This window comes from Pinus tabuliformis, chromosome 7 (assembly GCF_031772625.1).
Source record: "Pinus tabuliformis cultivar Carrire ecotype Pingquan chromosome 7, CPIR1, whole genome shotgun sequence".
Classification (NCBI taxonomy): Eukaryota; Viridiplantae; Streptophyta; class Pinopsida; order Pinales; family Pinaceae; genus Pinus; species Pinus tabuliformis.
Genome location: NC_142293.1, coordinates 276,348,319 through 276,376,066, shown reverse-complemented (window position 1 = coordinate 276,376,066; position 27,748 = coordinate 276,348,319). Strand labels below are relative to the sequence as shown.

At 39.1% G+C, this 27,748-nt stretch overlaps 1 pseudogene; it reads right to left on the bottom strand.

Moving 5' to 3' along the window:
• Positions 1-47: 47 nt before the first annotated feature.
• LOC149246951 (protein TRANSPORT INHIBITOR RESPONSE 1 pseudogene) lies at positions 48-27,673 on the bottom strand (annotated as a pseudogene).
• Positions 27,674-27,748: the final 75 nt, after the last annotated feature.

Sequence of the window (27,748 nt, the reverse complement as noted above, 5' to 3'; positions counted from 1 at the left end):
TCATCTTACAGTTAGATCTCCCTTTTTCCTCTAGCGAGAATTTCACCTCATTCTTGAGGAATGGCTTGCTTCTCAAAAAAATTACAATAATACTCCCAACATATGTAGGGATAGAATATACTCTCATCCATAGTTTTATTTTTCAAATGATCTGATTGGTATGGATTCATGATACAAACGTATAAATGTGTTAACTACAGGCGATTTTGAGCCACTGCAATAATTGTTGCGTTTTTCATTTTCCTATATAAATTTGAAACATAACTATGATTTGGACATCCTTGAGATATTGTAAGGATGACTTTTTCTGTGAGAGTAACTCGATCCTAGCCAAATGGATCCATTGGAAAAAATTGTAATTCTCTCAATGTTTTACAACTTGATCATACAATTTCCAAGCCCTTATCTTCAGCAATATCAGGAACCCAAATCCATAATAAGTGATGGCAATTAAATGAAAGTCAAACCCACTCCATACTTTAGATATTGGCATAGCTTGAATTAAAAAATGTCAAGTTGGAGCACACATAATAACAGGCAAAAAGATATAAAGGTTTTACTTTCCACATCCCTAACAAAGTTCTAAGTTCCTTATAGTTGTTAAAATATTCTTCCAAATATACAAATTGTTGCCAATTGAACTCTTGAAAAAATGAACGTGCACCCAACTCTATCATCTAAAAATCTATTACAAGAAGTCACTTCAATTGTTCTAAAGAAAGAGTTTTATTTAGTTCCAAACTCCTCAGGGCATCAAAATTCACCTCACTTTGTAGACAATTAAAATTCACTGAAATTAGGGAAACACAACTTTTTAGAAAATAGTTCAACTAGTAATCACCTTGATCATCCACTTCACTCTCATGTAGGTCCAACTTTTACATGTTCCTGCAATGGGTTTCGATGACTACCAAGCTACCAATGTTTACACCTTCACAATTTGTAAGTGAGAGAGCGTGGAAATTGAGGAAGAAATGCATTATGAGCTCAAGGATTTCATCCAAGACAATCATGATCTTAAGCCTGAGTTCCCAAAGTCATGGATAGGCTATACACGTGACCAGGAACAAGGGTGACTTTCTTCCCCCTAGTGGAGAGGTGTGAGGTTGAAATTAGAGAAGTGTGGATTCCCCTTGAGAGTTATGCTTGTTATCATGTGGAAGGCCTCACTAAGATAACCAATGAGATGGAATAACAATTTCCATTGAATATCTTCTATCAACTTATTGTGGCCAGCAACACCCCCCCTTATTCAATTAAGTATCAACCATGATACTGAATGAATGGGGACCCTTAGTTAATTTTTAGGTAAAGCAAGAGTTTCTTTTTGAAGTCACAATCATACGCTTAGAAAAAGCCTCTTGGATATTTTAAGCCTAAGTCTATGATAAAAGAGAAAACCTTTAAGGTCGCATTGCAAAAGGATAGGAAACACCTTCATTTCCCTTTTTATGCGCACCATCCTCGTGTTAATAATGACATCGCATCGCAAAATAGTAATGCTCATAAAGAAAAACTTAAAGATTCGCCGATCTGCGATAACGCCGATCGCTAGATCGCATATCGCAGAAACGAGCCAGGCAAGATTTGGTAAACATCAAATTTCTGCGATCTGCGATATTGCGATCGCTGCGATGCCACATCCATGCGATTTGCGATGATGCGATTAGCGATCGCGCGACATGCGAGGTTACGTCAGCAAATCACAAATCACTTCGGTACGAATCGTTCGGGCGCGACATTCAAAGAAAAACCACTTATTATAATCTGACCCGAAATCATGCACTTTTAATGATAGTAAATGAATTAGTTTTCAGTTATTTAATGGATTAAAGACGCGTGCCATGGTAGAGATTTGCTTTACGTAAGGTGGCATATTTGCTTTATCTCTTGCATTTAAAACTCTCCCATCACCTTTCTGGATCAGTCATTTCCATTTCACTCGTAATCTGCAGGAACAAAACGCTAAGACGTCTCAGACAGAAACGCAAAGAGAAATGGGAAAGAAAAATAGAGCTCAAAGCTCCGAAGCGAGGGAGAAGACCAAGGAGATGGCGCCCCTGTACACAGACACAGCCTGTAACAAAGACGCAAGGATATCAACATGGGAAGGCATGTACAGGCTGGTAGACGAAGAAAAGCCTAGGATAATGAAGGTGACTGCAGTCGCGGGTGCACCACGCTCTTCTGAGGCATCCTTGGAGGACCTAGCATGTTTGTTCCTTCACAGAATAGCGGCAAGACCCAAAATTCTACCGTACACAGATATGATCAAGTGGATACTGGATGATGCAGAATTGAAAAACAGACAATTCAAAATTGATGGACATGGGCTCGTGGGATCGTTTGTTGTGCAAGATTTGAAACTTATGTATCATCTTCCTGAACCGCAAGTGACCTATAATGCACAACTTGTTAAGAAGTTCGCGGCAGAGAATCCAGATCTATCAGAAACCACTAAAGAATTGTCTAGAAGAGACGAGCCGCTAAAAAAGGATAAAAACGGTATGTACAGCACTGGTTCCCTCACCTCTCCATATTGTTTTGCTGCGGCCATGCTCTGTAGGTTATTTGGGATGACGGATATCAACAAGTTTTCATCTGAATGGTTGCCCTTAATTGATGCTGCCACTAACGCCGACATCCTAGATTGGGCCAAAATCCTTTATGATACTCTATACACGGCTGTTCTCAATTACCGGTCTAAGAGATCCTTGTCTCAAAGGGTCTATCCTCCTTTTTATCTGTCTGCCTATATTATGGATTCTGTTTGTCTTGTATCTGAATTCCCTATTATTGGTTGGAGATGGACTACCCAAGACCCATTGCCCATCCATGTTTATCATAAGGTCTTATGGGATTCCCAGTTTGCCCCTCACTTTTACCAGATTTGCCATGGGCTTATTTTTCCCCTATATAGAATGATATATGATAAGGACCCCCCAAGGTGCTCTCCCGAGGCCCAAATTGACATCATCCCCATCGCGAGGTGGTTTGGGGAAGAATGGTTTACTTACATTAGAGTTTTTGGAAGCACTATACCTCCACATGTCCTACCCCTATATGTCCCTGATAAACTTTTGGCCCGGGAAATCTCTTATCAAACCTGTTCTGAAGGCGGCCTGACCAAATACCTAAAGGACAAGAAGAAGGCCATATGGCCTCAATTTCCCGTAACTTGTGGGGCCTTCTCTTTGTTCGATGTAGGACACGCTTTTGGCGAAGTGGAGAATGTGACGTGTCTTCAATTATTTAAGTTCCCAACGAGGCCATCCGACCCAAATGATGTGGCCCAAGAATTCACAACGAACGTCAAGATAATAGTGTTCTCTGGAAAGAAATATCCGTTTGATGATCTGTTTCAGAGTAAAAGTTCGCTCAAAGAAATTTTGCGGGAAGCTCAGTCGAGGTTGTCTCCAGATGACCTCCAAAAATTCACGTTATACAGAGAAAGAAGGCTGGCCAGTATTCCACTAGAGAGGCTGTGACTACCTACTAGAGAACCAACTCCAAGCATCAGCCTCAGTGAAAACTCCAACACTTCCAGATCTAAGTCCAACACCGCGCAAGAAGTATCTGAGCATCCTGAAGAGTTTGTTCGCGACCAAGGAAAAAACGAAGAAACAACCAAAGACACAGCTCAATCAAGTGCAATGTCTCAGAAGCAAGTTATCACCTCACCACCAAGAGATGTCCCCCCTCCTGTCATCGAAGCACCACTTGTCACGACAGAGCTAGATAAAGAGTGGGAAACCTTCAATGAATTGATCAATCTTGAAGGGAAAGTCTCGAAAACACCTGTGAATAATACACAGGTGGTGCAAGAAGTCGTTTCGACCATGGTCAGTAGTGCCACAGAAGCTGAACACCTTCCTATCGCTCCAACCTCAGAACTTATACTTAACGTAGAAGAAATTCCCCCACTGGATGTATTCTATAGTCCCCAACAAAAAGCAGTTGTAAGGAGACAGAGAAAGCAAAGAAAGCTTGAAAATACACTGTCTCAAGAGGCTGAACATTTGGACGTCTTATGGAAAGACCCCAATAATAATCCGACTGAAAATCTTACAAAGCTGTCTCAGATTGCAGGAGCGTATGCTTCTGCAACTATTGATAAGGCCTCTGAAGTTCAGCAACTATTAAAGGAACAAGAAAATCATATACAACTGCTACAACAACAGTTGCAACAAGCCAACGTGAACACTGAAGCTTCCAGACAGCTTGAAAAGCTACAGGAAGAATTTCAACGGATGCAGATAGGCTATCAAAGGAGTCTCGAAGAAAAAGAAAAACAATTGTAGACTTTGCAAGAAACGCATAAAGATGAGCCTAAGCTGGCAGAGTTTATCTCAGAATCTGTCGGCTTGAACGAGCAACTACTGCAGCAATAGGAAGAGTTGGGATGTAAAATATCACAGTGGAGTCACTATTGTGCGCTTAGCGACAAAATCACCAGTCAAGTGGTGGATTTGCGGAGCGACTATGATCAGAACGAAAAAAGGGTGACAGAATATTTGACTTGGCAAGAGGATGAGGAAGGGAAAAGAGCAGGTGCACCCAGGATTAATGAAAATCATAAAGAGTTTCTCTTTAATAAATGTGACGATCAAATCATGCGGGCGGAGCAAGCAGCAGAGACAGCAGCGACACAGGCAAGCATTCTTATCGACTGTGTAAATGAGAATTTACACAGGGAAAATTTAATTACAGAGACCACCCAGGGGTACCTACCAAACAAGTTGCAACTGGAAACATAATGGGGGCAGAAAGCACAGGCAAAAGGGAAGGCAATCCAAGCATTGGCCAGGCTGAATTGGGAATGTTACTGGACGTATTTGGTTAAACCACACAACCAATGGATGACGGTGAAATGCATTACAAACGCAGCCGAGAAGTTAGCGCCAGCTCTTGTAGATGCCGTTTTCGCAGCCCAGCTCAGCGCAGAAATCAGTCAGCCGACTCTTCTCAAGCCTTTGCTGGACACTTGCAACTTTAAAGACCAAGTTCATAAGTGATTTCATTTTAGAATGTTGTTTTTTCTCTGTTTTAACTAGATTAGAAAAAGGACGGTCATTTGAAAACCGTATCCTAAAATTATGTAATGATACTATTATTAGAATTAGGAAGTAGTATTTTAACCCTTCTCATTGCATTAGAGAAGGGTCCAGAAATTTGTCAAAAACTTGTCCTCGGAACATGCACTTCTGCACCATCATAGGAGGTTTTGATGAATGGAAGGATCAAGATTTATTTATGTTTTCATTTTAATGTCTGCTACTGATGTTGCACTTCTATACTCTTGGTAGATGTTAGAAGTAAGTAGAGATAAATCGCCATTGCTTGAAGTTTGTGAGTGAAATCAGTCATAAATGGTACTTTTATCTCTTGACCAATTTCTACTTATATTCTTAGAGTGATATGCAGTTTTAGTTGTTTATATGTGGATGTATGAATGTCTGGGTTACCATTTGGCACTTCTGTACAGTGGAATCATTTGTTTATGCTTGACATATGAATGACTTATTATGCGATATGTTGTTCACAGCTGTTTTGCCTAACTTCTTATGCAGAATGGTTTATCTTAATTGATTTATATTCTTATGATAGCTGAATGATCTTTATTACCAGTTATTGTTCGAAATCTTTTTAGATCGCATAATAGAAGAGATATATCCCGGGTTAGCGTAGATTAGATGTGTTGTTTTCATTAGATTACAATAGCATAGAGTCTGTTTACAAGTTAGATTTGAGTTAGCTCTAAAATACTTCTAGAATCAGCATAATCAAACTCTACACACACACACATAACCTTTAGATTGGGAAGCTGGTCCCATTATCCCCAGTCGGACCCGCTACACCAAACGGGCAAGGAGCTGCCAACCAGGTTCTGGACCGGGTGGGTATCCCCCTTGTTGTTGACCCGATTTCCGGGCCCTCAACATATTTGGCGCTAGAAGGAGGGCCTGAGCATAGTGTCTGTTGGGATGTTTTCCAAATTATAAAGCTTGAAACAAGATGGTTGCTCATAGAATTCCTATTTGGAGTTGCATCCATGTTCCTACTTCTTCCAACACTCCACCAGATGTGGTAAGGCTTTTGTCTCAGGTAAAATTCAACGGTAAGAACAATTCTTCTGCATTTAATCATGCCCTTCAGTTCATTCAAAAAGTTTCAAGTTCTGATATTCAGAGAATTGATGAAGGCGTTTTGTGCAGAATTTTTACTCTTACATTCACAGCGGAAGCTAGAAAATGGTGCAGAACCCTCCCAGTTGCATCAATCCACAGCTGGGACCAATTCGTCAAGACTTTCATTTTGGAATTTGATTGTTATGACTACGACCAGGTGTATGATGAAATTGACTATCTACGGAAGCAAGATGAACCAGTAAGGGATTTTAATATGCGATTTCATCTTAAATGCCTAAAGTATGATCTTGAGAGTGAGCTCACGGATGAAGAATCTTCGGATTATGATGAGTATTCCCTACCTCCTATGTCTGATCAAGCAGAAATTAGTTCAACCTTTGTTTCATTTTCTTCTAATATGAATGAGCATTTCAAGTCAAATATACAAATCATCCGTAATGAAGAAAATCTGCAAAACCTAGGAGTCATGCATGCTCTAATGCCAGAGAAAAAAAATGAAAATACTGAAAGAGAAACTACCTTGGAACCAGAAGATGACTCTGACACAAAGTCAGACAATATCATTACGAATCAACGAATGTAGATGCCAAGGTTAGAACAACGAACTATTTCTCTTTCGAAAAGTATCAGTGCACAGAGGTATGATCTAAAGCCCGATGTTTATGATGGATGTGATGAACAAAGTTTTTTTTATGATGTTTTCAAATGCATTACTCCAGATTCACATTTTTCTCTTTATCCCGATGTTTTTAGTGATGACAATTTTTCCCCTCTCAACATTAAAGATGTCTCAAAGAACACAAAGGGTTATTCAAACGACTCATCATTAGGTCTTCAAGATAAAGAAACATCTTTAGCACATCCTTTGATTAATGCCAAACAAGAGCTGCTTGGCCTCCCTTGTCTAAAAAAATATAATGAAAAAGAGGAACCTAGGGAAATCTGTAGAGTCTTTAGTGAGAGTTACTTTGACAACGATGATGTTGTTGAGTTATCCCAAGTAACTCAACTAGGTTCAGATAATGAGAAACAGCTTGAATCAAAAATCATATCAAAAGACCCTCATTTCAAAGTAAAAAATCATTTGGATGATTTTACTATCCAAGACAATACCCCGATATATGATTCATATCATGAGGAAAACTCCACTCCTGTTCGCAATCATAACTTATTCCCTGATTCACAAGACCTGGCCAGTTCTTGTGAGGAGCAAGATGTTACAAGTAAATCCCAGTTGTGCTGTAACAATATTTGTACAAATAATCATTCATTTCTTTATCACCTGAACCCATTTTGTACAAAATCGGATTTCTTTTTAAATTTTCGATCTTTTGATAGATTGTGTTTTAGCGATTTATATATGAGAACTTTCGTTTCAAACGAAATCGCTAAAAACCCAGCGTTAACAAAAAACAGGTTACAAGCCATTGAAACTAAAAAATCATTTTCACAATCTGACTTGTTATCCTTCCTATTGCGAGATCATCAATTCATAATAGAAATTCACCCTAATTTTTATGACCCAATAGGTATCCAGTTGGAAAAAGGTTCTCATGAGAAAGGAAAATCAGACAGAATTCCAATTGAGGTTGTATGTTCTTATTCCACAGTCAATATTTATGATCCAAGGAAAGTTTGGTTCTTTACACTGATGTTTGAAAGTTTCATACGGCTAGGAATAAAAATGAATAGATGGTTCCATTGGAAATATCATTTCACATAGTTGATTTTCTGTATATAGTTAGAATAGGAGTAGGAGTAATTTAGCTAGGTTATTAGGTTTGTTTTTAATAATTGATAGGCAAAGTTATTCTGTACATAACCCTAGGGAATGCTTGCCTCTCATTGCGTGAAATATTTTTCTCCTTAATAATGTTTACTTTGGTTAACAGCATTTGGCATTTACTAAAGACACCTTTTCTCTGTTAAAGATTTTTTTGAAACTTCTACTTCTATGAACAGCAAATCTTTTAGGAATTTGATCTTTATTATCAATAGAACTTTAACCCAGATATGATGATAGTTTCAACTACAAAAAATTTAAAGAAAGCTATCTCAGTGGAGAATTTGTTTTAGGTCAGCAAAATGAAAGGTATCAATATTAAAATAAAGATTCTCTGTAGAAACAACCATTACCAAAACAACCCTATCATTGTTGTCCAAAACTTTCTTAAGGAAAGAAAATTTGACTTCCTCCCTGCTAAAGGAAAACGCAGCATTCAGAGGAATAATCCAAAAAGACACTATATCTCAAAGAATAAGAGGTCTCATCGAGAGCCGGCTTATCATGATCACAGATATTATAACTTGCTGACTTTGCCAAAACTGTCTACCAAAACAGGGCAATGACTCAAGATTGTTGCAATCAAAAGACAAGGGGTCTCATCATGAGCCAGCTTGTTCAGCAAAATTGTAAATCAAGTGAATGACTGTGTCATAATTTGGCCACCAAACCAAGACATTGTTCTTTAGAGAATAAAAAAACCAAAAAGTGTCAAAAACGGATTTTCTATGAAAAAGTTGTAAATAACCTTAAGCAGGATAAAGGATCATTACTGGGTAATAGGTAACCCTGTCGAGGCTATGGACGCCTGCTGGCAGCAGAGGCTCTACCTGCGACAAAGGAGCATATTTGAAAAGAGCTGATACATAGGGAAGACTTTATTTCATGTTTTACAAAGACCAAGTAATGATTGATTTAAATGCAAAGACAAGCTGAAGACGCAAGTAATTGAAATAGAAATAGGTTGAAATGAAACATCATTGAAAGTTTAAAGTATCATTTGCTTTATCTTTTTATAATAAAGTTCAAGTTTTTCTTTAAGAAAAATTTTTCAGGAGTTTGAAAGTGTCAATATAAAAGCATAGATAATTGGTTCTCCCAAGTGAATCACCAATTGTTGTGGCCAGCAACACCCCCCCTTATTCAATTAAGTATCAACCATGATACTGAATGAATGGGGACCCTTAGTTAATTTTCAGGTAAAGCAAGAGTTTCTTTTTGAAGTCGCAATCATACGCTTAGAAAAAGCCTCTTGGATATTTTAAGCCTAAGTCTATGATAAAAGAGAAAACCTTTAAGGTCACATTGCAAAAGGATAGGAAACACCTTCATTTCCCTTTTTATGCGCACCATCCTCGTGTTAATAATGACATCGCATCGCAAAATAGTAATGCTCATAAAGAAAAACTTAAAGATTCGTCGATCTACGATAACGTCGATCGCTAGATCGCATATCGTAGAAACGAGCCAGGCAAGATTTGGTAAACATCAAATTTCTGCGATCTGCGATATTGCGATCGCTGCGATGCCACATCCATGCGATTTGCGATGATGCGACTAGCGATCGCGCGACATGCGAGGTTACGTCAGCAAATCATAAATCACTTTGATACGAATCCTTCGTGCGCGCCATTCAAAGAAACACCCCTTACTATAATCTGACCCGAAATCATGTGCTTTTAATGATAGTAAATGAATTAGTTGTCAGTTATTTAATGGATTAAAGACGCGTGCCTTGGTAGAGATTTGATTTACGTAAGGTGGCATATTTGCTTTATCTCTTGCATTTAAAACTCTCCCATCACCTTTCTGGATCAGTCATTTCCATTTCACTCGTAATCTGCAGGAACAAAACGCTAAGACGTCTCAGACAGAAACGCAAAGAGAAATGGGAAAGAAAAATAGAGCTCAAAGCTCCGAAGCGAGGGAGAAGACCAAGGAGATGGCGCCCCTGTACACAGACACAGCCTGTAACAAAGACACAGGGATATCAACATGGGAAGGCATGTACAGGCTGCTAGAGGAAGAAAAGCCTAGGATAATGAAGGTGACTGTTGTCGTGGGTGCACCACGCTCTTCTGAGGCATCCTTGGAGGACCTAGCATGTTCATTCCTTCATAGAATAACGGCAAGACCCAAAATTCTACCGTACACTGATATGATCAAGTGGATACTGGATGATGCAGAATTGAAAAACAGACAATTCAAAGTTCATGGACATGGGCTCGTGGGATCGTTTGCTGCGCAAGATTTGAAACTTATGTATCATCTTCCTGAACCGCAAGTGACCTATAATGCACAATTTGTTAAGAAGTTCGCGGCGGAGAATCCAGATCTATCAGACACCACTAAATAATGGTCTAAAAGAGACGAGCCGCTAAAAAAGGATAAAAACGATATGTACAACACTGGTTCCCTCACCTTTCCATATTGTTTTGCTGCGGCCATGCTCTGTAGGTTATTTGGGATGCCAGATATCAACAAGTTTTCATCTGAATGGCTGCCCTTAATTGATGCTGCCACTAATGCCGACATCCTAGATTGGGCCAAAATCCTTTCTGATACTCTATACACGGCTGTTCTCAATTACCGGTCTAAGAGATCCTTGTCTCAAAGGGTCTATCCTCCTTTTTATCTATCTGAATTCCCTATTATGGGTTGGAGATGGACTACCCAAGACCCATTTCCCATCCATGTTTATCATAAGGTCTTATGGGATTCCCAGTTTACCCCTCACTTTTACCAGATTTGCCATGGGCTTATTTTGCCCCTATATAGAATGATATATGATAAGGACCCCCCAAGGTGCTCTCCCGAGGCCCAAATTGACATCATCCCCATCGCGAGGTGGCTTGGGGAAGAATGGTTTACTTACATTAGAGTTTTTGGAAGCACTGTACCTCCACATGTCCTACCCCTATATGTCCCTGATAAACGTTTGGCCCCGGAAATCGCTTATCAACCATGTTCTAAATGCGGCCTGACCAAAGACCTAAAGGACAAGAAGAAGGCCATATGGCCTCAATTTCCCGTAACTTGTGGGGCCTTCTCTTTCTTCGATGTAGGACACGCTTTTGGCGAAGTGGAGAATGTGACGTGTCTTCAATTATTTAAGTTCCCAACGAGGCCATTCGACCCAAATGATGTGGCCCAAGAATTCACAACGAACGTCAAGATAAGAGTGTTCTCTGGAAAGAAAGATCCGTTTGATGATCTGTTTCAGAGTAAAAGTTCGCTCAAAGAAATTTTGCGGGAAGCTCAATCGAGGTTGTCTCCAGATGACCTCCAAAAATTCACGTTATACAGAGAAAGAAGGCTGGCCAGTATTCCACTAGAGAGGTTGCGACTACCTACTAGAGAACCAACTCCAAGCATCATCCTCAGTGAAAACTCCAACACTTCCAGATCTAAGTCCAACGCCGCGTAAGAAGTATCTGAGCATCCTGAAGAGTCTGTTCGCGACCAAGGAAAAAACGAAGAAACAACCAAAGACACATCTCAGTCAAGTGCAATGTCTTAGCAGCAAGTTATCACCTCACCACCAAGAGATGTCCCCCCTCCTGTCATCGAAGCACCACTTGTCACGACAGAGCTAGATAAAGAGTGGGAAACCTTCAATGAATTGATCAATCTTGAAGGGAAAGTCCCGAAAACACCTGTCAATAATACACAGGTGGTGCAAGAAGTTGTTTTGACCATGGTCAGTAGTGCCACAGAAGTTGAACACCTTCCTATCGCTCCAACCTCAGAACTTCTACTTAACATAGAAGAAATTCCCCCACTGGATGTATTCTATAGTCCCCAACACAAAGCAGTTGTAAGGAGACAAAGAAAGAAAAGAAAGCTTGAAAATACACTGTCTCAAGAGGCTGAACATTTGGACGTCTTATGGAAAGACCACAATAATAATCCGACTGAAAATCTTACGAAGCTGTCTCAGATTGCAGGAGTGTATGCTTCTGCAACTATTTGATAAGGCCTCTGAAGTTCAGCAACTATTAAAGGAACAAGAAAATCATATACAACTGCTACAAAAATAGTTGCAACAAGCCAACGCGAACACTGAAGCTTCCAGACAGCTTGAAAAGCTACAGGAAGACTTTCAACGGATGCAGATAAGCTATCAAAGGAGTCTCGAAGAAAAAGAAAAACAATTGCAGACATTGCAAGAAATGCATAAAGATGAGTCTAAGCTGGCAGAGTTTATCTCAGAATCTGTCGGCTTGAACGAGCAACTACTGCAGCAACAGGAAGAGTTGGGACGTAAAATATCACAGTGGAGTCACTATTGTGTGCTGAGCGACAAAATCACTAGTCAAGTGGTGGATTTGCGGAGCGACTATGATCAGAACGACAAAAGGGTGACAGAATATTTGACTTGGCAAGATGATGAGGAAGGGAAAAGAGCAGGTGCACCCAGGATTAATGAAAATAATAAAGAGTTGCTCTTTAATAAATGCGACGATCAAATCACGCAGGCGGAGCAAGCAGCAGAGACAGCAGCGACACAGGCAAGCATTCTTATCGACTGTTTAAATGAGAATTTACACAGGGAAAATTTAATTACAGAGACCACCCCGGGGTACCTACCAAACAAGTTGCAACTGGAAACAGAATGGGGGCAGAAAGCACAAGCAAAAGGGAAGGCAATCCAAGCATTGGCCAGGCTGAATTGGGAATGTTACTGGACGTATTTGGTTAAACCACACAGCCAATGGATGACGGTGAAATGCATTACAAACGCAGCCGAGAAGTTAGCGCCAGCTCTTTTAGATGCCGTTTTCGCAGCCCAGCTCAGCGCAGAAATCAGTCAGCCGACTCTTCTCAAGCCTATGCTGGACACTTGCAACTTTAAAGACCAAGTTCATAAGTGATTTCATTTAGAATGTTGTTTTTTCTCTGTTTTAACTAGATTAGAAAAAGGACGGTCATTTGAAAACCGTATCCTAAAATTTTGTAATGATACTATTATTGGAATTAGGAAGTAGTATTTTAACCCTTCTCATTGCATTAGAGAAGGGTCCAGAAATTTGTCAAAAACTTGTCCTCGGAACATGCACTTCTGCACCCTCATAGGAGGTTTTGATGAAAGGAAGGATCGAGATTTATTTATGTTTGCATTTTAATGTCTGCTACTGATGTTGCACTTCTGTACTCTTGGTAGATGTTAGAAGTAAGTAGAGATAAATCGCCATTGCTTGAAGTTTGTGAGTGAAATCAGTCATAAATGGTACTTTTATCTCTTGACCAATTTCTGCTTATATTCTTAGAGTGATATGCAGTTTTAGTTGTTTATATGTGGATGTATGAATGTCTGGGTTACCATTTGGCACTTCTGTACGGTGGAATCATTTGTTTATGCTTGACATATGAATGACTTATTATGCGATATGTTGTTCACAACTGTTTTGCCTAACTTCTTATGCAGAATGGTTTATCTTAATTGATTTATATTCTTATGATAGATGAATGATCTTTATTACCAGTTATTGTTCGAAATCTTTTTAGATCGCATAATAGAAGAGATATATCGCAGGTTAGCGTAGATTAGATGTGTTGTTTTCATTAGATTACAATAGCATAGAGTCTGTTTACAAGTTAGATTTGAGTTAGCTCTAAAATACTTCTAGAATCAACATAATCAAACTCTACACACACACACATAACCTTTAGATTGGGAAGCTGGTCCCATTATCCCTAGTCGGACCCGCTACACCAAACGGGCAAGGAGCCGCCAACCAGGTTCCTGACCGCGTGGGTATCCCCCTTGTTGTTGACCCGATTTCCGGGCCCTCAACACAACTCTATACCTTACATACGAGCAAAACCACGCACCTGTCCTTGTTCAAATTCACAAAAAACACATGCTCCAACACCCCATTTGGGAATGAAGATGAAGAATCCCCTCCCTTATTCATGATTCTGAGCCCCTTCGCATTGTTGGCCTTCATTGATAGGTATGCAGCTCCATTCATCTTCTTTAGATCAATGGTATCATCCCCATTCCCAAAAAATTTAACTATGAAATGACTGGGATTGTCATGTGTAGGTTTGTAATTAATAATTGTATCCCATGTAGTTGTTGCAGATTTATTCTCCCCTAGCTTTGGAGTAGCCACTAAGGGGAGAGGGGAATGGAGTTCTTAGACCTACGTAGATATCGTGTGTTGAGAGACTCCATATTATGTATTGTAATCATAGAAAGCTAGGGTTTGTTGTCGGCCATGGTGTTCTGAAAGAGAAGTTCACGCAATAGTGGATGCTAAAACCCATTGTCCATATAAGTGAGAAGTGACATTGTCATATCTTTTACTTGAGATCTCATCATGGTTTAGGATGAGACAAAATGACTATCAGAAAAGAATTCTTTGATATCATTGATCCAAATCTTGGGGTCAAAATTTGATATGCTTGAACGTGGAGAGAGAAGAAGAAAACACCAAAATAAAGTCTACTAAAATAAAGAAAAATAGTTATAGTTACATTATCGTAGATCCCTCTATCCTTTTATAGATTGAGACTCATTATTTATAGCCTTCATGATTTATAATTCCATGGGTAAATACCATGGGTGGATTCCACTTCCAATTCAGATCAACCCAAAAGTTAAGAAAAATGAACCGTTTTCTTGTGGTAGGGGGTTTCTAACAACTGCCTCTAAAATTGTGTTCTCATGACTTTTTCTCAGGGGGTTGGGGGAGGGGAAAAGGAGGAGGGTTTAAATAACCCCAAAATACACTTTTCATGGTGGTTTTTTAACAACCCCCCTAAAATTAATGAGAATTTAACTTTTGGATGCGGTTTTTGAAAACCCCCCTTAAAAAAGTCATGAGAATTGAAAATTTGGAGGTGCTCATTTAACATCTGCCTCTAAAAGTTCAATTCTCATGAATTTTTTTTTTTTTTGGGGGTGGGCATGTTCAAACCACCTCCAAAATTTCAATTATTGTGACTTTTAAAGGGGTTTGTTTGACAACCCCCCCTGCCCACAAAAGTCATTATAATTAAACCTTTACAAGTGGTTGTTAAATGACTGCCTTTAAATGTTTAATCTAATGAATTTTTGGTGAAAGGAATATTTTTGTGTATTGAATGTGGAAAGGGGACAGAAAGGTAGCATGGATGGGTAGAAATGAGAGGTTCAGGCATGACTTACAAAAATCTGTAATCCTAACATTAGAGAATGAGAAGGGGACTTAGGACCTCATGGCATAATGGCTAGGGAGAGTAAAGGGAAGGAAATAATAGCAATTGATAAGGGGAACCCCCAATAGTTTTGATAAGGAGATTAGGGGCCCTATTATCACAATCCATTAGCCCTTAACCCATAACCACTAAGTCACCTGTCCCCTTAACCCGCAAGCCATAATCCCTTAACTCATCCACTCATAACCCATTAACCCCTTTATCCCTTAAACCCTAAGCTACTAACCTCTTGATCCCTAACCCATAACTTAGAATACCTTAACCACCCTTAAAATTCATGACAATGTAACCGTTTGAGGCAGTTTTGAGCAACCCCACCACCCGAGAAAAGTAATTAGAATTAGATTTTTAGAGGAAGTTGTTAAATAACCAACTCCAATTGTTAAATTCTCATGAATTTTTGGGGATGGGAATCTTTTGGTGTATTGAACGGGGCAAGGGGACATAAGGGTTGCATGGACAAGTAGAAGTGAGAGTTTTGAGCATGGTTTATTGATATCTACAATCATAGCATTAGAGAATGAGAAGGAGCCTTGGGACCTCATGCCATAGGGTCCATGGGGCCTAAATGGAAGGAAATGAGAGAAATTGATAGTTGTGTTGGAATTTGAAAATTAATTGGGTGTAAAATTGTATTTACTGCCAAGTTGGTTTTATAATGCAACAACTGTTATGTAACAGAGGATCCTCCTATAAAATGATGAATGCCCAAACTATTGTAATAAGGAGAATCATTGTTGGTTTAATAGAGATCCAATCCCTTGCCCCATGGATGTTTCCTTGAAACCCTGCCAAGGTTTTACCACGTAAGCATTGTGTTTTTTACTTGTGCCTCTTACATCCAGTTTCCACTATCAAGTGAAGGAGCTCGCACGATTTTAAAAAAAATGTTATTTTAACTTCCATATCTGATAATTGGCATATAAGTGTATTAAAAACATTTAAATGTTCTGTAACGTTTTCACCCTCCATCATCTGAAGACTGTATAATTTTCTTTTTAAATAAATTCTATTGGTTAATGATTTTGTCATATATAGTTTTTCTAGCTTTTCCCATAAAACTGCAGTTGTACTCTCTTCAACAATGTTGAAGAGAACTTCATTCGCTAGACATAACCTATAGTAGATCTCCTTTTTTCCAAATCACTTGCATAATCAGCATATACATATCCGCAGATTGATCCTTCACTACCATTAAATATGATGCAATGGTCACTTGTGCCTCTTAGATATCGAAGCACCCATTTCACTGCTCGCTAATGTTCTTCACCTGGATTTTCCATGAACCTGCTGAAAACTCTAATGGCACGTGAAATTGCAAGTTTCTTGTAGATACCATCACACACATTAAGTTGCCTACATCATTCACATATGGTACATGAGACATATACTTCTTTTCTTCATTAGTTCTAGGACTCAAAACCGAAGAAAGCTTAAAATGGGAAGCTAATAGAACATTAACAGGTTTCACATTATTCATACAGAACTTTTCAAGTACTCTTTCCACATACTTCTGTTGTGATAACCAAATCTTACCATTTTTCCCATCTGTGTGTATCTCCATGCCCAAGATATGTTTTGCTGCTCCAATATCCTTCATATCAAACGTCCTAAAGAGCTGAGCCTTTAACCTGTTGATCTCTTCCATGCATTTTCTTGAAATAAGCATATTGTCAACATACAAAAATAAGATAATGAATATGCCACTAAAACTCTTGAAGTATACACAATGATCATACTCACTTCTAATAAAGTTTTGGTTCACCGTGAAGGAGTCAAACTTCTTGTACCATTGCCTCGGATACCACCTCAGGCCATACAATGATTTCTTGAGCTTGCAAACTAATCTTTTGTTGCGACCTTGTACAAAACCTTATGGATGTTCCATATATATCTCTTCATCCAAATGACCATGTAGAAAATTTGTTTTAACATATAATTGTTCTAACTGAAGGTTAAGTAATGTAGTTAGTACCAACATAGTACGAATAGAAACAAGTTTTACAACTGGTGAAAAAATCTCATCAAAGACAATACCTTCAACCTGAGAATACCCTTTTGCTACAAATCTTGCCTTATACCTTTTGATACTTCCATCATCTTTCTATTTCAATTTGAAGACCCATTTGCATCCAACAACACTTCTCCCTTCGGGAAGTTCTACAAGATCCCAGGTATTGTTCTTAGCTAAGGAATCCATTTCTTCTTCCATAGCCGTTTTCCATTTTTCACTATCTGTATCATCTACTGCTTCCTAATAACAAGAAGATTCCTCATATTCAATAATCAAACCAAAAGATGAAGCAGAATATCCATACCTTTTGGGAGTTTTTCTTTCCCTTGTAGACCTTCTTAGAGTGACTCATCGTTGAACTAGTTCAGAAACTTCAATAGCTTCCTTTGTATCTTCATCACCTTTTCCTCCAAAAGTTTCTCTTTTCTTTCAACTTTCAAAGAAAGGTCTAGCCTCCAACTAAATTTGTTGATTTGGTGATACCTGTTCCTATTCAATTCTTTCAACATTTTATTTTAAAAGAGAAGATTCATCAAATTTTACATCTCTGCTAATGACTATCTTCCGTGATGTAGGATACCGCAACCTGTACCCTTTCACTGCATAGTCACACCCAAAAAAGACATAACATTTCAATTTTGGATCTAATTTTGAACGCTGATTTTTAAGAATAAGAGCATAGGTATCACAAGCAAATATCCTTAAATGTGAATAATCACAAGACTGACCTGACCAAACTTCTTCAGGAATTTTATAATTAATTGTTAGAAAATTATATATTACGGAGCAATGGAACACATAAAATATTGCAGAAATATAAACACAGAAAACACATAAAACAAGAGAGACACAGATATACGTGGTTCACCCAGTTTGGGCTACGTCCACCCCAAACAGCCAGTCCTTCCTTTCTATTATCCAGCAAAATGAAGAGACACAACCTACAACAAATCAGCTGTAATATCCTCTGTTTTCTCTCACAGTCTCACCTCTATGTTTCTCGCTCAAAGAATACACATCTATATCACGGCCTCAAATACAATTCCCTCATACAAAGAGAGGGGTTACCTTCTAGGGCAAAAAACCCTAAAATAAACATAAGTTCTACTATCAGATCATCTACCTAATGAATGGCCCAGATTGACTAGAAATTACTATACTTTTACAAGGAAAATTTACATCTATTTTTGGCTTCGGGGGCGTTGCCCCCACAAACCCCAGCCGGGGGGTGATTGGCCCCCCCGGACACCCGCGGGGGGGAAAAGTCCCCCCCGCACCCCCCTGCGCAGAGGGGTGTACACAATTCCTGGGGTATACATTCCGCTGATACAAAAGACCTCTAAATAATCATGCTCCAAACACAACAATCTCCCACTTGGAGAATGATTGTAGCAACTCCACCGCTGCTTCATTTGCTGGAAAATGACTCCTCTTTGGACCTGTCTATTTTCCATCTTCATCGTCATCCTTGAAGACCAATTGAAACCAAGCATGTTCTCAGTTTCTCCCTGGTTACAACATTTGTTAGCATGTCTGCAGGATTCTGGCTAGTGTGTATCTTTTCCAGCTTCAACTCTCCATCTTCCAACACTAATCGTATGAAATGGTACTTGAGCTGTATGTGTTTAGTCCTGGAATGAAATGTTGAGCTCTTTGTAAGATGAATGGCACTTTGGCTATCACTATATAACGTTCCCATATCATGCTCCTTACCCAATTCACCCATAAACCTTTGTAACAAAATCATTTCTTTACTAGCCTCTATAGTAGCAACATACTCTACTTCTATTGTTGAAAGCGCAACAACACTTTGGATTTTTGAAACCCAACTGATAGTTGTTCCACCAACAGTAAATACATATCTTGTAGTGCTCCTCCTGTTATCTCTATAACCTGCCATATCTGCATCAACATATCCCTGTAGAGAAATGTTTGAACCACCAAAGCATAATGCTTGATTTTTGGCACCTTTCAAATATCTGAGAATCCATTTTGCTACCATCCAATGTTCATTTCCTGGATTGTTCATGTACCTACTTACAACTCCCACTCCATGTTCAATATCATGCCTTGTGCAGACCATTGCATACATTAAGCTTCCAACTGCTGATGCATATGGAACTTTAGACATATAATCCATTTCTTCTTGGGTTTTTGGGCACATTTCCTTACTAAGTTTGAAATGGCTAGCAAAAGGTGTACGAACTATTTTTGCATTCGGCATATTAAATCTTTTCAAAAACTTTTGTATGTACTCATTCTGGGACAATGTTAATTTGTGATTTTTCCTGTCTCTAGTGATTCTCATACCAAGGATTTGTTTTGTAGCTCCCAAATCCTTCATTGCAAATGAATTTGCCAATTTTCTTTTGAGCACATTTATTTCCTACATGTTAGATCCTGCAACAAGCATGTCATCTACATCTAATAACAATATAATATAGCTGCCATCATTTTGCTTTTTCAGATAAACACAATGATCAGAGCGACATCTAGTATAACCTTGTTCAGACATAAACTTGTCAAATTTTAGATACCACTGCCTTGGAGCCTGTTTTAAGCCATACAAGCTCTTCTTCAACCTGGGCACTAGCTTCTCCTTCCCTTTCACATCATATCATTGTGGCTGTTGCATATATATCTCTTCCTCCAAATCCCCATGGAGAAAGGTTGTATTTACATCTAACTGCTCAAGATGCAAACCTTCAGCTCCTACTAGACTTAAAATAGTTCTGATTGAAGTCATTTTAACAACAGGATAAAATATTTCATCAAAATCAATACCTTTCTTCTGTGCAGACCCCTTAACCACAAGTCTAGCTTTGTACCTCTGTATTCCTCCATCTTCTTCCTTCAGCCTGTAAACCCATTTATTCTTCAATGTAGTTTTTCCTGCAGGCAACCTGAATAAGTCCCAAGTCTGGTTATGCATTAAGGAGTCCATATCTTCTTCCATGGCTACCTCCCACTTCTTCTTGCTTTCAACCTGCATTGCTTCTTCATAACGTTCAGGTTCACTAGAATCAATTAACAATAAATAATATAATGAAGGAGAGTATCGTTCAGGAGGTCTACTTATCCTGGTAGATCTTCTAACACAACTTTCAGGTGTTTGGGATGCCTGTTGTTGTTGTGGTGGTTGCTGTTGTTGTGGTTGTTGATTATTATTATTTTCAGGCACCTTTACTTTTTCAGTGATTTCGTCAAGAACTGCATATTCCTTGTTTTCTTTTTCTTGCTTCTTTTCCTGCAACTGATCTTATACAAGACCTTTTCATTGAATATTACATCTCTGCTCCTAATGATTTTGTGATTTTCGTAATCATAAAAGCGATAACCAAAATCATTAACACCATATCCAATTGTTACACAAAAATATCCTCGCCATGATTATTTGCAGTCAGTATGGGTTTATCATCACTTGTACTATCCTCCTAAGCAAGTCTCAGACCTCAACTCTTCAAATCAAGCATTGAAAATGGGAGAAAGACATTAAGAATCAATGAAACTCTGGTTCTGCACTTTCTCTCACTGTCACCTGCGGTCCCGCACCTTCTGTGTACAAAAACTACAGACCTTCCCGCTCTGTCCCTAATGGTGTAGGTGTGGACCCCTATGAAAGCAAAAAGCGCAAATGTTATCTTAAAAAACTCACTTTGGGTTAATTCTAGAGGTTTCTAGAAAGAATTTTGACGTGGATTGTTCGCTCTGAGGTGGTTCATGCATCCCAAAAGAGAAGGAGCTAATCCCTTGATGAGAGGAGCTATCCCTTTGAAGGAGGACCTAGTAACCTCCCTCCATTGCACTATAAATACAAGCATTGGGTTGGTTGCTAAGGAGGTTAGAAGCTGAACATTTTTTAGGGTAAATGCTGGTGAAATCAAGACTTCCTAGTTGAGCTTAAGAGGATAGATCACACATCTTTTTGGCTTCATTGAGGAGTGAGTGAAACTTGTCAAAGTAGAGGAGACTTCTTGCTGGACCCTGAGAGGAGCTTGTACAGCGTCAAGGCAAGGTTGTAAAGTTCTTCTTCTTTTGAATTAATACAATCAAACTCATTTTTCTCAACAAGTATCTCATGTTATTTGTTTCATGGACTCCTTGACTTTCATGTTAAATATGTTTTACGCAATTGGCTTTTCAGGTGATATTTTATTTGTTTGCCTTGTTTGTGTTTGCAGATTCACGAAAAGGAGCTCATATGGATCAAAGGAGCGAGGGCATCCACAAGCTTGCATTGGACCTAAGGTAGTCCCTAAAAACACTTGTTTGCTATTGTTTATCAAAGCATATTTAGAGAAAGATAGTGTTTGGTTGGTTTGCTTGTCATTAGGTCTTCTTTAGATTCTAGGAAGGTCTATCTTTTCCACAAGATCAACTTATTCCGTGTGACAAAATGGCGACCATACCAGGGATTTGATTGTTTTCCTTGTTTTTACTTTGACCTGAGAAACTGTGTTTTTGTTTCTATTTTTGGCTTGTTGTGTGTAAAATTAGGTAGAGTTTGTAGATCCAGGGTTATTTTTCGTTTTTCATAGCTTTGGGAGAGGACCACACCCTAGCCGTTTGACACAGTGCGTACTTACCCGCAGCTTGGCTTTTATCATAGAGCGGGACCGCACCTGTGTCAACTGTGGGCCTGCGGACCCTGTCAAAATTTTGAAAAACCCTAAGATTTCCTCTGTTAGTTAGCTTAGTGTTTGTTTAGAAATTTTTTTCCACTGCCCAGACCTGCATATAACTTGTCATAAGCTTTCCTTAGATTGATTTCGTTAGTGTTAGGGTTTTAAGTGAAATTCCTAGGAGTTTTTCTTGTTGGGTTTGTTTTTCATTTTGGTTGTGTAGTGGCTCTGAGCCTAGAAGCTGTAGGGACTTCAGATCACCTTAGTGTCTACCAGCCTTCTTATGAGTATGACCATTTATGAAATCTCCCCTTGTTTGAGGAATCCGCTTTGAGTTTTCCCTTTACAAAACTTCGAAAAGCTTGTGCTTGAAAGTTTGGATTTTCATTTTCAAAAAGAAAACAAAATTGGTTGTTCTTGACTTATTTGTGATTCTGCATAAATTGGTCCTTAGCTTACATCTAGCTAAGTAAAACATCCTTAAAAAATACTTTTAGTAGGCTTTGACTTCAAATAGGTTTTTATAATTTGTAGATCTCAAAGTTAGTCATTTTCATAGTTTTGAGTGTTTTATTAAAAAATATAAAAATCTCTTTTGGAAAAAGTTTGTTTTGTAGTGATTGAGTGCTTTGAAACGAAAAAGGGAAATTTTTGTGAAATAACTAGTTGTCTCATTTTTGAGTGCATTGGAAAAGGACAAAAACTCTTCTTTTAATTTGTTGAATTGAGAAAGATTTGTGTTTACAAAGTATTTGCATTCTCAAACTCTTTCTTAGTTTAGAAGTTCATCGAAGAGAAAAAGATTGTTTAGATCATCTTAGGTGCATTTTTAGTGATTTTGAGTCGAGTCTTCATACCACGAGTTTCATCTCCGCACCTTTTGACTTAAACAAAAACCACTAAAATTAACGCTTAAAGTAAAATTCACCTAGTAACATTTTTATTTCTAGTGCTCTCATACACCAACTTAGCTTAGGCTAGTGTCTTGGAGTAGGAGAATAATTAACTCTCCAAGACAGTAAAAACAAACAAGTAGCTGTATCTTGTGGTAGGGAAGAAATCCAATTGTTGCATTTACGCTCTGGGAAAGCTCCTCTTAAAGGAAAAGCACGAGATCGTGTCCGAACTAGTGTGGGAATCAATCCTTCCTCATTGGGAACGACGCCAGATATTCACGTATTAAAAATGGTAAACCTCGGATTAACCATTGTCGAGGAGCCTGGGGTCACTTGTTGGTAAACCTTGGATTATTTCAAGGAGTCTTCAAGGGGATTGAGCTTGCTACTCTGCCCTTGTGTGCGTATTGGATCGTAGACTGTTCCCCCAGGTGTATTTGTCTCAGTTGGTAACCTTAGTGGCCATATTCTTTAGGACTCTTCCTGAGGTGACAGTGGTGGGAAGACCCCACTGTACCTGGAGAAGACGTCGGCTAGACTCACTTGGATTTTCTGCGGGGTTCTCTTCACTCGAGATGATTAAGTGGAGGAACTTGTGCCAGTATATTCATTAAGCAGGTTGCCGGGGTAACTGTTCCAACTGCCATTTCAGTATTGAACTCTGCGACGTTGGGTTTCATCGCCAACTAGTGTTTTTGGCATGGAAAGTTACTGTTTGTGTGTGTTTGATCTCCTAGATTCTTTAGGCGTGTGTTTCAAGTTTGTTTGGTTCTTTAGAGACTTTAGGTGCTTTTCATTGAGATTTTACTTTGTTTGCGTGTGAAGTAGTTAAAAGTTTTCAACTGTGGCTGAATTACCAAGACAGTCCCGTAGACTTTGGGGCCAGTCTCCTGAGTTTGTAAACGTGGCTGAGTTACTGAGGAAGTCTCGTAGGCTTCGGGGCCAACCTCCTAAGGAAGTACCGAGCCAGCTCGAAAGCTTGAAAGTCCTCATAACTCCTAGAGACAGTAGAGTTGGGTCACCTGAGGAAGGAGAATCTTCTTTGATAGTACATCCTGATTTTCAACCGTTAGTAGCAGAGTATAATCCACAGTCAGTGTCTGTTTCCGAAATTGCTGGTAGCTTTTCATCTACTAGTGATATAGGTGAAGAACTTGAAATATCTAAGCCTGAAAGTGAATTTGCTGCTACTCTGACATTGGGGTTTGTTTCTCCAACTTCTGGTGGTCCTGGTTCACCTAGGGTAGAAAGAGTAATCACCCAAGATCTTCCTTCTGGACTTATTGCTATTGAAGAACTTGCTCCGAAAGAAGAAGCAGGCATCCCTATCCCTTAAAATCAACCTGTTATTGAACTAAGGGAGCATGAATCAATTTTTTACAGTCCACCTAAGAGCAGTTCTTGGTATCTTTCTTTGACTAATTTTTTAGAAAACTCAGGGTTAAGTTTTTCACCACCTCGTGCTCCTTATCACCCAACACCTAGAGGTTTTTATACTCTTTTCAATATGGCATGACAGTCATCCATGTTTACTCAATCGCCCGAATATTTTTTGTACGGCGGTCCTTCTGTTCCCTCAGGGTATCAGTCACTTTCTGGTACCTTTTCGGGAGCATCTCCTCAACCCATTGAGCAAGGGTTATTAACTGGAAACAATGGTACTAAGCCGTTGAGCGTAGAAGACATTCTCATGATGTCAGGTTCTATTCCCAATCCTCAACCTCAAGGTGTCTAGTTACCGCCTGGGGGGCAACCTCAAGGTACACAATTTGCATCTGGGGGGCAACCTCAAGGACAGTACATACCTATGGGACAGTACGTTCCTCAAGGTCAACCCCAGACTCAATATAGACCCCAAGGTCAACCCCAGTATCAATTTATACCTCAAGGTCAACCCCAGTGTTATCACTGAAAATGTTGTTGTCAAAATTTTTTAGTCTAGCTTAAAGTCAGGGTATTTTCGCAGCGTCAGAATTCTTTTTAGCAGTTTCGCAGCGCTACCTGTTTGAGTGGTTTCGTAGCGTGCTACGAAACTGGGGATTTGTTCGAGTTTTCAGTGGAGGCCCGAATCCTAGCATGCTTATTGTACAGAGTTCTACTTCCCTCCAGGAATGTTGATGAGAGCAGTGACAGTGTATTCAAGGAGACACCCTATGATGATGCAGCTATTGTGGGATTGGCATCAAGTACATTAAGGGAGTTATCTCTGAATTCTGGCTCATGGGTGATTGTGAAGAATGTACATACTAATGTGGGAGACTTGCAAGAGATTTTGTGTTGAATCCTCCAGACAAAGAATCTATTAAATTCCATAAATCATAGAGTGTTTGACATTTGGAATTGTCTTTTCACAATCTGTAACCTCTTTCACAAAACAGGGCGCCACAATGGATTGAAAGATTGGAAAAATATTTATGATAAAGTTCATGTTCACACCATGTTCAAGGATAAAGATAAGAATACTTCGGCGTTTCAATCTGAGGATGATTGATTTTTCTGTCATAGGTGACCTCTAAGGTAGGTAAGCGCCATGCAGGTGTTGGTATTAATGCATGAGAAGGATGGAAGCGTATGATTCAAGTGAATTATCAACTGGAACTACATCAGCAATACAAATCAAGGTGGTAATGGAGAAGTGGCTCAAGGCTTTGCTGCTTTTCCTAATACACCGGTTGCTTATTCTGTTTAGTGGCTCAAGGCTTTGCTGCCTTTCCTAATACACCGGTTGCTTATTCTGTTTCCTCTTAGTCCATCACTTCAGTGTTCACATAAGGTTGAAGAACGATTTGTCACCTTAAATACTGGTATTTGTGAGATCGCTTTGGAGATTACAAATTGGGTTGCCATTAATTGTCTTCCTACTGAAAGAGTTCTTCAATTCATGGAGAATTCATTAGAGGGCCAGATGCTGCCAGCAGACTCAAAACGGTTTTTTGAAAAGCATGTTGTTTCCTTAGTTCCTTTTATTCCAAATCTCATACTGAATGTATCTGTAGACTAGAAAGAAAGGCTATTGAAGGCTTTTACACGAGCATTTGCAGAGTGTAACTCAAGTTCGACAATGAAGCTCTCATACCTCTTTTCAATTGAAAACATGTTTTTTTTCATGATGTACGAGATAATCTTCTTCTAGTGTTTCAAAGGGAATTGGTCAATTTGTTTCCGAAGCTGTTATGGGAATTGAGGCATGACAACCCCAATGCATCCAAGGCTGTATTGAGGGTTCTTCTTCATATTGGTCGTTCTACTCCTGTAGATTCTATGCTGCATGCAGAATATACGAAATTACAGCCAGTGTTACAAATAGGCAGCGTTGTGTTTATTTCTGCAGGGGATCACGTTTTTCTTAGACTGGGATACACAGCACCTCCTTCTTGGTATTATTCTCTGAAATAAAAATGTTTTGGAGCTATTGTAACTACCTGGCTTATGCGAAATGCATTGCAGTCGTTTCTTCAAGGCACACGGGCTTTTAAAATGACTGATATAAATGAAAATGTCGTGAGTGTTATTAAGCACGTTGTTTCATTATTAATGTATATATTGAAGACATGAAAGTGCTCTTATGAAATGCAGCGATTAATGCCAAGTGTCAAGTAGTTTTATAAAGAATTTGATTGCCACAAGGCCGCCATGGTTAGTGACACTGGGATAGAGATGTGGCACAAAGGCTGGAATGAAATTGATTGATGTCGTTAAAAGACGAGTGCGCATTGAATAAACACAGAAGGAAGGTTGGATTTGGAGGAGAGATAGAATGGCGCTTTTATAGTATGCATGGATTAGTTCAGGGCTTTCCAGAATCCGTCTTTCGGGCAAATTGTTGATATTGATGAATATTTTACAGATAAGAGAATATCATAAAATCGCTGCTGTCGTCGTGTTGCTCAGAATGGTTACCACATGGTGGGTTTGCAGTGGAATTGTATTGGTTGTATCACAAGTCTGCAGTTTTGTTGCATGACAAGTTGTTATATGCTGTGGTTCGTGTAATCAATACTGAGCGCAAAGCAATGCTATGGAAATGGCGACCATGTGAAAAATCTCCAGTTCACCCTTGTTTAAGCCCGGATCGGCTATGCTATAAAAAGCTCTGCAATCTACTGTTGCTTTTTCCAATGAGGCCGACTACTCTCGTCCCGAAAAACAAAAGCCCCATGATCGCATCATGACACTTGATCTTCCACATGGTGGTCATCTGTAGTTACGCTTTTTAATTTTTCAATGGTGGACAAGGGCGTGTATAGGTCTGGATTCCCCAATATTATCAACTTCCCATTTCTGGAGACCCTTCGTCTGCGCTCAATCATTTATCTGTGCCAGGAGCCGTATTCAGCAAACAATATAGAGTTTATAAAGAATCATGGAATTAAGCTATTTCATTTTGGGATCGAAGGAAACAAGGAGCCTTTTGTGAATATACCAGAGGATGTTATATGAGAAACATTGAAGGTTTTATTGGATGTTGGGAATCATCCTGTGCTGAAATCATAAGCTGGAGCCAAAATTCTTCAGCGCTCAATAATACTATCTGACAGGGGATGGATAAGAAGAGTAAAGTTGGTACATGTCATCAATTTTTTATGAATACCTGTGATTGACTGGTTTGAAATCAAACGTTGTGGATCAACACTTTATTGACGTGTTTGATGTATCCAGCTCTAAGTAGTCAAGCTGTGTATCAATGTGTTTCTGAGATTATAAGTTGGAGCCAAAATTCTTCACCTACATAATATTGAGCCATGTCTGGTAATCTGAAGCATATAAATTTTCTCATGGTTACCAGACCGATACTTAAAAGATTTCAGCAGTTTCAATCCTTTTTAAAACAATGCCTTATAGATTGGATGAATCTACAGGTTATATGGATTATGACCAGCTGGAGAAGCGCAGTCCTATTCAGGCCTAAACTCATTGTGGCTAGTGCTTATGCACACCATTATGACTATGCTCGGATGCGCAAGGTTTGTGACAAGCAAAAAAGCTGTGTTGTTGGCGGACATGACAGACATAAATGGACTTGTTGCAGCTGGTGTAGTTCCATTTCCTTTTAAGTTTGCAGATGTAGTGACTACTAC